This window comes from Marmota marmota, unplaced genomic scaffold (genome assembly GCF_001458135.2).
Source record: "Marmota marmota marmota unplaced genomic scaffold, marMar, whole genome shotgun sequence".
NCBI classification, from domain to species: Eukaryota; Metazoa; Chordata; class Mammalia; order Rodentia; family Sciuridae; genus Marmota; species Marmota marmota.
The window spans coordinates 260,832-272,534 of NW_026000338.1; the positions used below are offsets into that span (position 1 = coordinate 260,832).

General features: G+C 39.3%; 1 pseudogene; it reads left to right on the forward strand.

Moving 5' to 3' along the window:
* The first annotated feature begins 859 nt into the window (after positions 1-859).
* Positions 860-2,072, forward strand: LOC107159250 (annotated as a pseudogene).
* The last annotated feature ends 9,631 nt before the right edge of the window (positions 2,073-11,703 follow it).

Below are 11,703 nucleotides of genomic sequence, written 5' to 3' on the forward strand. Positions count from 1 at the left end.
GGAGCATGGGCACTGGAAAATGAGATGCATTTTTAGGGTCTCAGGCTTCTTTTTTTTTTAGAGAGAGAGAATTTTTTTAATATTTATTTTTCAGTTTTTGGTGGACACAACATCTTTATTTTATTTTTATGTGGTGCTGAGGATCAAACCCAGCACCCCACACATGCCAGGCGAGTGCGCTACTGCTGGAGCCACATCCCCAACCCAAAGGCTTCTTCTTTTAAAGTAAATTTTGTAAATGGCAAGCATGAGATGTATGTGAGGTGGTGTCAGTCTAATGAGCTTAATACTTTTGATCACGAAGCACATAGCAGGTCACAGTGTTCTGGTTCCTAGAATCTTCAAGTTGATGTTATCTAGTTAATAGTGTTTAGACTGTGCCCATATTATAAGTTTTTAACATTACTTCTCTCTCTAGGTTTTGTTTAATCAATCTAAAAAAAAAACATTTTGTAAACTCACAAGGTATAAAGGCACTAGTTATCTGGACTTACAGTACTCTTTTGTGCCCCCAGTACTGTGATTGAATCTGGGGGCACTCTACCAGTGAACTATAACCCCAACCAGTTTCATTCTATTTGAGACAAGTTCTCACTAAGTTGCCCAGGGCGGCCTTGAACTTGCAGTTCTCCTGCCTCAGACTCTCAAGTTGCTGGGAGGATTTACACTACTCTTCAGATTTATTAGATCTTCAGTGGATTCAGGCCTGGAGGAAAACAGGCCTGGAGGTTGAAAGTGAATTCATGGGATTTTTAGATTTAAAGTTACAGTCCCTTTTTCCTTCCCTGCCTCCTTTATATCAATCCTTATCCTACCTCAATAATTTTGAGGGCCACATTTTAAGACAGACTTTACCAACATGGGCTTTTCAGGAAATCAGGCAAGATGTTAAAGAGTACGGCAGTCATATCACATGATAAACACTTGGGAGAATAGGACAAGTTCTGCATAAAAATGACCTGGCATCACACCAGACATCTATTTGCTCTCTCAAAGCCATTTCTGCACCAACCGTGGCCACCTTTGTGGAGCTCGGCACCAAAGCCAAGATGCCCATGTTGGGTCTGGGCACCTGGAAGTCTCCCCCAAACAAAGTCAAAGAAGCTGTGAAGGTGGCCATTGATGCAGGATAGCGCCACATAGACTGTGCCTACGTCTATCTGAATGAGAATGAGGTGGGAGAAGCCATCCAAGAGAAGATCCAAGAGAAGGTGGTAAAGCGGGAGGACTTCTTTATTGTGAGCAAGTTGTGGTACACCTCCTTTGAGAGGAAGCTTGTGAAGGAAGCCTGTTGGAAGACCCTCAAGGATCTGAAACTGGACTATCTGGATGTCTGTCTTATTCATTGGCCCCAGGAATTTCAGGCTGGGAAGGACTTATTCCCCAAAGATGATAAAGGCAACAACCTCATCAGTAAAGTAACATTCTTGGATGCCTGGGAGGTCATGGAGGAGCTGGTGGATGAGGGGTTGGTGAAAGCTCTTGGCATCCTCAACTTCAACCACTTCCAGATTGAAAAGCTCTTGAATAACCCTGGACTCAAATATAAACCAGTGACTAATCAGGTTGAGTGTCACCCATACCTCAACCAAGAGAAACTGATCCAATACTGTCACTCTAAGGGCATCACTGTCACAGCTTACAGCCCCCTAGGTTCTCCAGATAGACCTTGGACCAAACCAGAAGACCCTTCACTACTGGAGGACCCTAAGATCAAGGAGATTGCTGCAAGGCACAAAAAATCCCCGGCCCAGGTTCTGATTCAGTTCCATATCTCGTGTCTGTGACACGAGAACATATTGTCGAGAACTTTCAGATTTGACTTCAAATTGAGTAATGAGGAGATGGCGACCTTACTCAGCTTCAACAGCAACTGGAGGATCTGTGTCCTGGCCGACCAGGCTCATTTGCCGGAATACTCCTACAATGCTGATTACTGAAGCTGAATCTCCTGATGAGACACCTGGTGGATTCTTTCTCTTCACTGAAGTGGAATTTTCTCTCCCTGAGGCCCATTTTAGCCAAATTTATATGAAATCATATTGTACCTGATCTTGTCAGAATCTAGGCAAAATTTTTTTAAAAAAATTATTAGTGCATTATAATTGTACAAAATGGGATTTTTAATGTTCTGATCGTCCATGCATGCAACATTAGTTGCTCAATCTCCTTCTCAGAACCTTCTTTCCTTCTCCTCCTCCCTCCCCTTAAGCAAGATTTTATTTAGATCCATATGTTGAACCAGGAAAAGACTTGTCACAGGGAAGTATGACTCAGATGAGCAAATGACTATTTCTTCCACTTATTTGATCTGAACAAATGTTTGTTAAACAACAGGGTCTCTGCTACCATTGAGGATGCAAAAATAAAAAGAATAAAAAAAATAATGAAAGTTAAAAAAAAAGACCTGGCATGTGGGGAGAATTAAAAAAAAAAAAAACAGTTTTCAGCTAGATATAGTAGTGCACAACTATAATCCCAGTGACTTGGGAGGCTGAGGCAGGAAGATTGCAAGTTCAAGACCAGCTTCAGCAATGTAGTGAAGCCCTAAGTAATTGAGACTTTGTCTCTAATTTTAAAAAAATCAAAAAGGGCTGGAAATGTAACTCAGTAGTAGAACATTCCTGGGTTCAATCCCCAGTAACATACACAGAAAAAGCAGTTTTCAAATACTCTCTTGGTTAAGAGATCAAATTCTACTTAACAAAGTCAAGACTCACAAAAGAGCCAGGTATAATGATGCACAATTGTAATCCCAGTGAACCAGGAAGCTGAAGTAGGAGGACTGCAAGTTTGAGGCCACCTTCAGCAATTTAGTGACACCATCTCAAAATAAAAAGAGCTGGGAACATAGGCCAGTGGTAAAGCACCTCTGGGTTAAATTCCCAATACAAGAAAGAAAGAAAGAAAGGCAGGAAGAAGGGAGGGAGGAAACCATCTACTCATTACATTTATTTTTTTTTAAAGAGAGAGAGAGAATTTTTTAATATTTATTTATTTTTTTAGTTTTTGGCGGACACAACATCTTTGTTTGTATGTGGGGCTGAGGATCGAATCCGGGCCGCACACATGCCAGGCGAGCGCGCTACCGCTTGAGCCACATCCCCAGCCCCCTCATTACAGTTATTAACCAAATATTGTGCAGATGAAAGGTACAAGCCTATGAATGGAGCAAAGATCCCTTTCTTTCCAAAAAGAGGTCAATGGAAGGTTCTATGATGTCTCAACACTCATCTCAACCACTAGGCACAGAAGAAGAACACTGAATTTTAATCTGCTTCTACATAGCTTGTTGGATGCTAGCCAATTTGTTTCCTTACAGGAGTTCTTTGGCTTTGTCTCTAAAAGTTGAATTCCTTTTAAAATGATTTTGTGCCCAGAGGTTTGGTTTTGCAATGTTGAGGATGGAATCCAAGGCCTTACCATGCTAAGTGCCTGCTCTACCTCTGAGCTACACTCCCAGCCCCGAGAATTATTTTTTCATGTAAAGAGCTACAGCTAAGGGCTGGGGATGTGGCTCAAGCGGTAGCGCGCTCGCCTGGCATGCGTGCGGCCCGGGTTCGATCCTCAGCACCACATACAAACAAAGATGTTGTGTCCGCCGAAAACTGAAAAATAAATATTAAAAAAAAAGTTTAAAAAAAAAAAGAGCTACAGCTAAGCCAATGAATTTCAGAGGGTAAAGTTCTCTTCGTAGGTTACTGTTTTCAGAGTTAAAAATTAGTCACTGCTCATTTTCATGTTCCTAAACAGTCACAGATTAAAAACCTCTTCTGTTGAGCACAAATAAATATATGCAAAGGAAAAAAAACTGAAAGGAAACATGCCACAATGTTACCCAGTAAGTGGGGAATTACACAGGTGGCTTAATTTTGAAAAAAGAAAAACAATAAAAATTGGGCTGGGATTGTAGCTCAATGGTAGAGCACTTGCCTAGCATATGTAAGGCTCTGGGTTAGATTCTCAGCACCACATATAAATGAATAAATAAAAAATAAAGGACCATCTACAACCAAAAAACTTTTTAAAAATCATTGAACACTTATTTAAATGTCATATCCAAATATGAAATTCTTCCAACAGCAGCTTAAATAGAATGACCCCTGGATTCTGTGTTTCCCAGAAATTACCTTCTTCTCCCATACTATCTTTCACAAACTTTGACGACAGCCAAAAAACTACAGTCCTCAAGCCCAGGGTGTTAAAGAGAGATATGACTACTCACAGGGTCTCTAGAGCTGCTTGAGAATGCAATGGGCCTTTGGCCGTTTGTAATCGGGGTGACCAGCGGCCTCCTCTAGCATTTATTGTTATTTCTTTTGTTATTTTTTGTACTGGAGATTGAACTCAGTGGCACTTAAGCACTGAACCACATCTCTATCTCTATCCCTTTTTATTTTTTGAGAAAAGATCTCATTAAGTTGCTCAGGGCCTCACTAAATTGCTGAGGCTGGCTTTGGACTCATGATCCTCCTGTCTCAGCTTCCCTAGCCACTGGAATTACAGGCATGTGCCACCATGCCCAGCCCATTATTGTTATTTCTAGTCACCAGATCGCAGTATTTTACCTAGTCCAGTAGAAACACTCTGGACAGGGCCAACCTGTTATGGGTTTTACTCAATGAGTCACGTTACATCACTTGTCTTCCTACTACCTTGATTTCTCCATCTATGTCCATTAAAGTTCAATCAGAGAATCAAAACTGCTTTGAGCAATAAGGAATAAAGGATATAAGGGACTCATTATAGGGGTCAGACATTACCCAACTGTGGAAGTTGGTGAGGCACGTGGTGCAGGTTGTCATCTCTGAATCTAGTGTTCAATCTGCAGTGGCTGTAAGTTGGCCAGAATGGCAGTCAAGGAGAAAAGCTGGTTGTTAATGAGAGCAAGGACAAGCTCGAATCTATGAGGATGAATTGAAATCTATGAGGACAACTAGAACACAGGAGAAAAAACAGAACTCTTATCTCTCACATCTCCAGCCTCAATGCTGTGTATGACCACTGGGAAAATTGCACTTGTTCCTTGTCCTGGCCTTAGAGAAGCTGAAAGCAGAGGTGCAGTGGTAGCTAGGGAGTTGCAGGTGTAGGTGTTGTTCCACACCCACAAAGTGAGCCAGGAGATCAACAACAATATGAACAAGCCACCACAGTGCCCAGAGCGCTGCACTGGCTATTCAAGAGTTAAATCAAATGTGACTGGTGCTTCACTTATGCTTTCCAAATTTCATGAGAAATGAATTTTTAGCTAATAATAAAGCAACCCATACAGGGAAGCAAATTCTGTGAACTATTGTTTCAGTTTACCAAAGTTGGCACAATATCAAGCCATTGGGTCCTTTATGAACCAGGAAATTTGGTTTCCTTTAGCTATAAACTGCAGATTACATGCATTGTTGTGAGAACAAGAGATGTCAGAAAGTGTTGCAGATATGGGAAATAAAACCTTGCCCATTTAAACTGAAAAAATGCATTTTTGAAACACTAAATTTATAATTTCAGCCTATTTTCCATGAATTTGAATTTCATATATCCATCTGCCAATTTGGTATCTCCTCTAGGATACTTAATAGATATATCAGAATTGTGTCTGAGAGTGAACATTTGACCTTTCTCCCTTTTCTGCCTCCAAACCAAAGCATTCCTATAGTTTTCTCCATTTTAGTAAATGGCAACCCCAGACTTATTATTTGGGGTGGGGGCAGTACTGGGGATTGAGTCCAGGGATACCATACCACTGAGCTACATCCCAAGCCCTTTTTATTTTTGACAGAGTCTCACTAAATTGGCCTGGAACTTGTGATCCTCTTGCTTGGGCCTCCCGAGTAGCTGGGACAGCAAGTCCTAGTTTTCTCAATGTTCTACCAAAAAATTTGGACTTATTCTTGACTCCTCTCTTTCTGTCTTACCTTATAATCAAACCATCAAAGACCAGGAGCTCCAGTTGCCTCTACATTCAAAATATAACCACCCCCACTGCTACCATCCTAATTTGGGGGCACTCACCTGGATTACTGCTGTAGCATTCTAACTAGAGCTGCCAGATAAAATACAGGGAACCCAGTTAAATTTGAATTTCTGAGAAACAAGAGATAATTTGTTAGTGTAAGTATGTTTCATACTGTATACTCTGCCTATACTGCTCTTCTCTCATGCTTCTCTATGGCAAGCTCTCCCAGTTCCTTCAAGTGTACTCTGAAATCTCTGCTTTAAAGTAAAACTTTCTCTGAGCCCTTTATTTTAAACTGCAGCCTCCTCCCCAGTATTCCCTACATTCTTCTCTCTGCTCATCCCCCACCCCCGCCATTAGTTGCTATAGTTAGCATCTGAAATGTTCCTCAGAGGTTCATGTGTTAAAGTCTTGATTGTTTATTTGGTCTGGGGTATAGCCTGAGAATTTACACTTCTCATAAGCTCCCAGGTGATACCAATGCTTGGTGGCCTGGAGACCACCCTGGGAGTAGCAAACATGCCAAGGCATTACCCAGCATGATCTCATACAATAAAACCAAAATGTGATCTGCTGGGAAAATAGTTACTGCCAGTGGTTCCACTTAATAAAGAAAAGAATAATTTATTTTGCTTGGTACAGTGGTGCATACCTATAATCTCATTCCAGAGGATAAGACAGAAGGATAACAAGTTCAAGGCCAGCCTGGGCAACTTAGTGAGACCCTGTCTCAAAAAAAAGAGAAACCTAAACAAACCAAAACAAAAACAGAAAGCTGCTGGGGATGTTGCATAACGGTAGAGTGCCTGTGGGTTCAATCACTGGTATCACTAAATAATAATAAAATAATAATAATAATAATAATTTGAGTAGAGGGAGAAGGTTCATTGTGACTATTTAAAGCAAGCCCTTTGCCCTAAGATCTTAAATATAAGAACAGACTCTTGGCTTGACTTGTTCTTGGCTATGCCTCAAAACAGGAGTATATTAGTTGAACTGGTGCAAACATGAACAGCAACAATTACAGAGGAAAAGGAAAGGCTATCAGTGCCAAATTTAAGGACCCAAAGAGATATTCTTAATGTTGGGAGCATTTGAGACCAGTAGGCTGCTGTTTTGGTGCTCCTCAAATCATGCCACTTGGGGACCTCATAAAGGCAAAAACAGCTCTCTTCAAAATATGAAATTGGCAATTAAGGCAGCTGCAGACTAATAACACAACCAAGTGACCATGGATAGTTTGTCTTTCCCTATGCCCAGGCCAAAAAAACAACAACCATTTACCACTGTGTCTTTGGTATTTTGGGAACATCTCCCTCATTATTGTTAAGCCTCACAATTCAGTAAGGTAGGTATTATTGTCTTCATTTTGCCCTTGAAGAAATTGAATTTCAGTCAGGTCAAGTTAACTTGTCCATGTTCACTACTGTAGGCAGAATAATGCCCATGACTTAATCCCTAGAAGCTGTGACTATGTTACCTTTCATGCAAAAAAGACTTTGCAACTATGATTGAGTATGAACATGGGGAAATTAGCCTGGATTATCTTAACAGACCTGATATAATCAATCATTATAAGAAGGAGGCAGGCAGCCAAAGGTAAGAGAGTGTGACAATGGAAATGAGAGGCTAGAGTAACATGATGAAGGGGCCAAGAGTCAAAGAATGCAGACAGCCTTTGGAAGTAGAGAAAGACAAGGACTAAAATCTCCCCTACAGCCTCTCAAAGGAATGCAGCCCTGGTGACATCTTGATTTTTGCCCTGTGATCCATCACAGATTCTGACTTCCAAATTGTAAGATAACTTTGTTTTAATAACCTAAGTTTGTTTTCACTTTACATGCAATAATAGTCACCCACCCAGTTGGTAAGTAGCAGAATTTTTATTTTGCAACTAGGTCTAACAGTCTCCAAAATCAGTGATCTTTCCATCATTATGGGGATGTAGGAGTTTAAAAGAAATCTTAGACGAAAGAGTGTAAAGTTAAAAGCTACCAAAACCAAGAACAGCCTAGGAGAGCTGATCCTAGGTCTACTTACCCCAAAATGACCTCTTTTACATGGCCTGATATTTTTCATTTTAGTAGTTATAGTCATTTGGATTGAAAATCACTCTTTTCAGATTATTGAAAATAACTCTGGCAAGCACTAAAGGTCTTTGGCACCTTAGGGTGGATTGCATTAATCTGTTTTTCTATACTTGGTGATAATAACTGCAATAAAGAAATGGAATTTTGACTAGGTGAGGAGAAGCAAGGAATTCTGAAATCTCAGTAGCATTCCAGTTTACAGACATCTTGTGGGGCAGACAGGGTGCTGACTGTGAAAAGCTTAGGGTCACTTGAGGGCAATAGGTACACTATGCCAAAGACTACTCAGCATAATTCAAACTTTTCCAGGTTTTCAGGATTGGGGGCAAGTACTGGGAATTGAAACCAGTGCTCTACCACTGAGACTTCACCCCCAGCTCATTTTATTTTTTTAAAAAAATTTGATACAGGGTGTCCCTAAATTGCTGAGGCTGGCCTTGAAATTGGGATCATCCTGCCTCAGCCTCCCAAGTTGCTGGGATAGTTTTCAGATTTCTTAAACTGTGTGGCATTATATACAAGCAAGTTTATTCAAACCTTGTCTTAAAGAGCTTTGCCTTTGAGTTGTATGCAGTGGAGCATGCCTGTAATCCCAGACTCTCAGGAGGCTGAGGCAGAAGAATGAAAAGTTCAAGGTCAGCCTCAGCAACTTAGAAAGACCCTGTGTCTAAATAAGAAATTTTAAAAGAATTTGTGGATATAGCTCAGTGGTAGAGCAGCTCTGGATTCAATCTCCAGTACTAAATAAATAAATAAATAAATAGGCTTTCATATCTCGATTGCAATTTATTCCCACGAATAGTTGGACACACCTGTGAAGATAGAGCCATTTAGCAAGTAGGGCTGTTAGGCCCTGGCAAATTTGTGAAAGAGACAGCTCCATTTCTTTCATCTCTATTTGAATTCTAGCAGGGTCTTCGATGCCTTCACCTAGCAAGCATTCCTCAATAGGAAGGTTTTGTGGATCTGGAAAGAATTTTGAAACCTTACCAGCTCTGATACTGCAATCACTATACATCCTTCTCTAAGATTAGTTCAGGAAACCAACAAAAAAGGAGACTTTTGTCCTATCTCATCACCTTGAATAATCCCACAGATTTGGTGAGAAATGGAAATTAATTTCTCAGATAAGTTTGAAACCCTTAACTCAAAGGAGTGTTTGGTATGGGACTGTATCTTGGGTAGGATCTTCAAACACACTGTATAAGGTGCCCCAAAAGCAAGAAAAGTTCTTTTGTCTGTTTAGCTCATTTGGGGTAGCTACTCTATTATAGAGACTGTATTAGAGACTACTAAAACCAGGAGAACAATGATTCGATTCTTTGTTTCTCATCCTCACTAAATGATATGGCAGGTTGAGTGGAATCTGAAAGAAAATAGATTTCCTCTCTCCCACTCTTACCAAATGTGTAGTGCTGTCTCCAATCCTGCCACATTGTAGATTAACAGTTGGGGGGGGGGGGCAGACAAACAAACACAAAAACACAAGAGTAATTTGGAACTGCTGGTAGAGAGAGTTGGATGATTTAACAAAAGAGAGACTGACAAAAATACATTTTTACAACACTATAATTATAAAGTTGAAGGCACATCCTCGGCAGAAACATGATCAACTACATGCTTATGGAAAAACAAAATACTATCTTGACTACAGTAGATGAATATTGCACAACATCATCCACTGCTGTTTTGGGTATCAAACAATGTTTAACAATATTTAGCAAAACATTTCTTTAACTAAAAACATAAGGTTGAGACGCCTGGTTTTGGCTACAAAAGGAATTTATGATCAATGTCACTAAAGAAGCTCTTTTGACTAAAGAACAAGAATTCATGCTTTGTGCTTTATCTAATTGCTCATACCAGACTGAGGGACTTAAGACAGTGTAAAATAGGCATGAATCCATATTTTGGGGGGTGAGGGTACTGGGATTTGAACTCAGGGGCACTCAACCACTGAGCCACATCCCCAGCCCTATTTTGCATTTTATTTAGAAACAGGATCTCACTGAGTTGCTTAGTGCCTTGCTGTTGCTGAGGCTGGCTTTGAACTTGCAATCGTCCTGTCTCAGCCTCCCTAGCCACTGGGATTACAGGCATGCATCACTGCACCCAGCATATTTTTTAAAAATATTTGGTAAAATAATACTTTTTAAAAAATATAGGAAAGAAAACAAACAAAAAAATGCCCCAAATGGAGTGATAACAGGAATGTTTTTATTCTTTTAAAAATAACCAGTAACCAGATGCCTCACCCAAAGAAAATAACAAAATAAAGTAAAATAAATATCCAGAAAAATCATTTTAAAGCAGGATCCACAATCATGGAAAGAAAATCATCTTACACACATTTTGATTTGAAGCTGTGTACAGAAAATATATTCACGCTTAAATTTTTGGAAACATCTTGTCTACAGTACTATTTTAAGCATTCTGTATATCTGAATAAAGTATAATTTTTAAAAAATGAAAGCACAATATAAAATCATTTGTTCACAAAGCATCAGATTTAACATTCTAAAATGTTGATACTAAACTAGGAAAAAATAACATTTCTATTTTCACAACTGACAACCATACTTTTTAAAACTCCAACACTAAATACTCTAGTTGGGTTTTAATCTTTGAAATTCAAAAGGCATCTTTGGATATTTAAGTTAAGGTGCCCCATAGCTGAGTCTGCACCAGCACTAGATATCAAAGTGTTCTTGTTATCTTCAGACTGAGGGCATGGTTGCTGAGTGAATACAGAAGAGTGATAAAGAAAATACAAATAAAGAACTTCAAAATATTCAAATGTCGAATTCAAATATAAATCCATTTTCCTTCTGGATGATAATATAGATGGATGTATATGTGCACATACATATAAATTTGCATATGTATGTGAATAAATACGTAGATACACACACTTATAAAATTTCTCACTAGTAACTAGTTACTTAGTTACTAACTGAAAGCAATGATTTTGATCCCCTCCATAAATTGCTTCTCTCACCTGTGAATACAGCATCCTTCTGTAGCTAATAGTTTAAGATTTTAGGAGACTTGTGGCAGAGAATTCAAGTGTGGCTACAGATATCTAAAACAGGACTCTTCCTAAACAGCATGTTTTCTGTTCTTGTAGTAAGAATTGAAATTATATCCTGATTACTTCCAGACCATAAGCTATTGCCTTTCACATCCTATGACCTGCATATAGGGCCAAGAGATTGACACATACACACAGTGAAAGTACTAACTGCCTATGTTCAACTGTGTGTGGGGGAGGGCTTCTTTTTTCAATTTGGCTCCAGAGTAAGAAAAATCTATTATACATCTGTCATACCAACTGTTTCTTATAGAAGAAATGAGTCATGTTATGATGTTCCACTGGAATTATAGAAATGAATATTCAAACTCAAACTGTAAACATGGAAGATGGCATAAATTGGTCTAAAAAAAGAGCCTAAACATACAAACTGATTCATACATTATTAAAATGGGTTGCCTTTCTAGATTAATAGCACCTTAATCAAAAGTTTCTGTTCTATCTTTAAGATGGGTATAGAAATTACATATTTTCCAAATGTGAAAAGACAGCATGAAATAATGTTGTAAACTGTGTGTGTGTGTGTGTGTATGAGAGAGAGAGAGAGAGAGAGAGAGAGAGAGAGAGAGAGA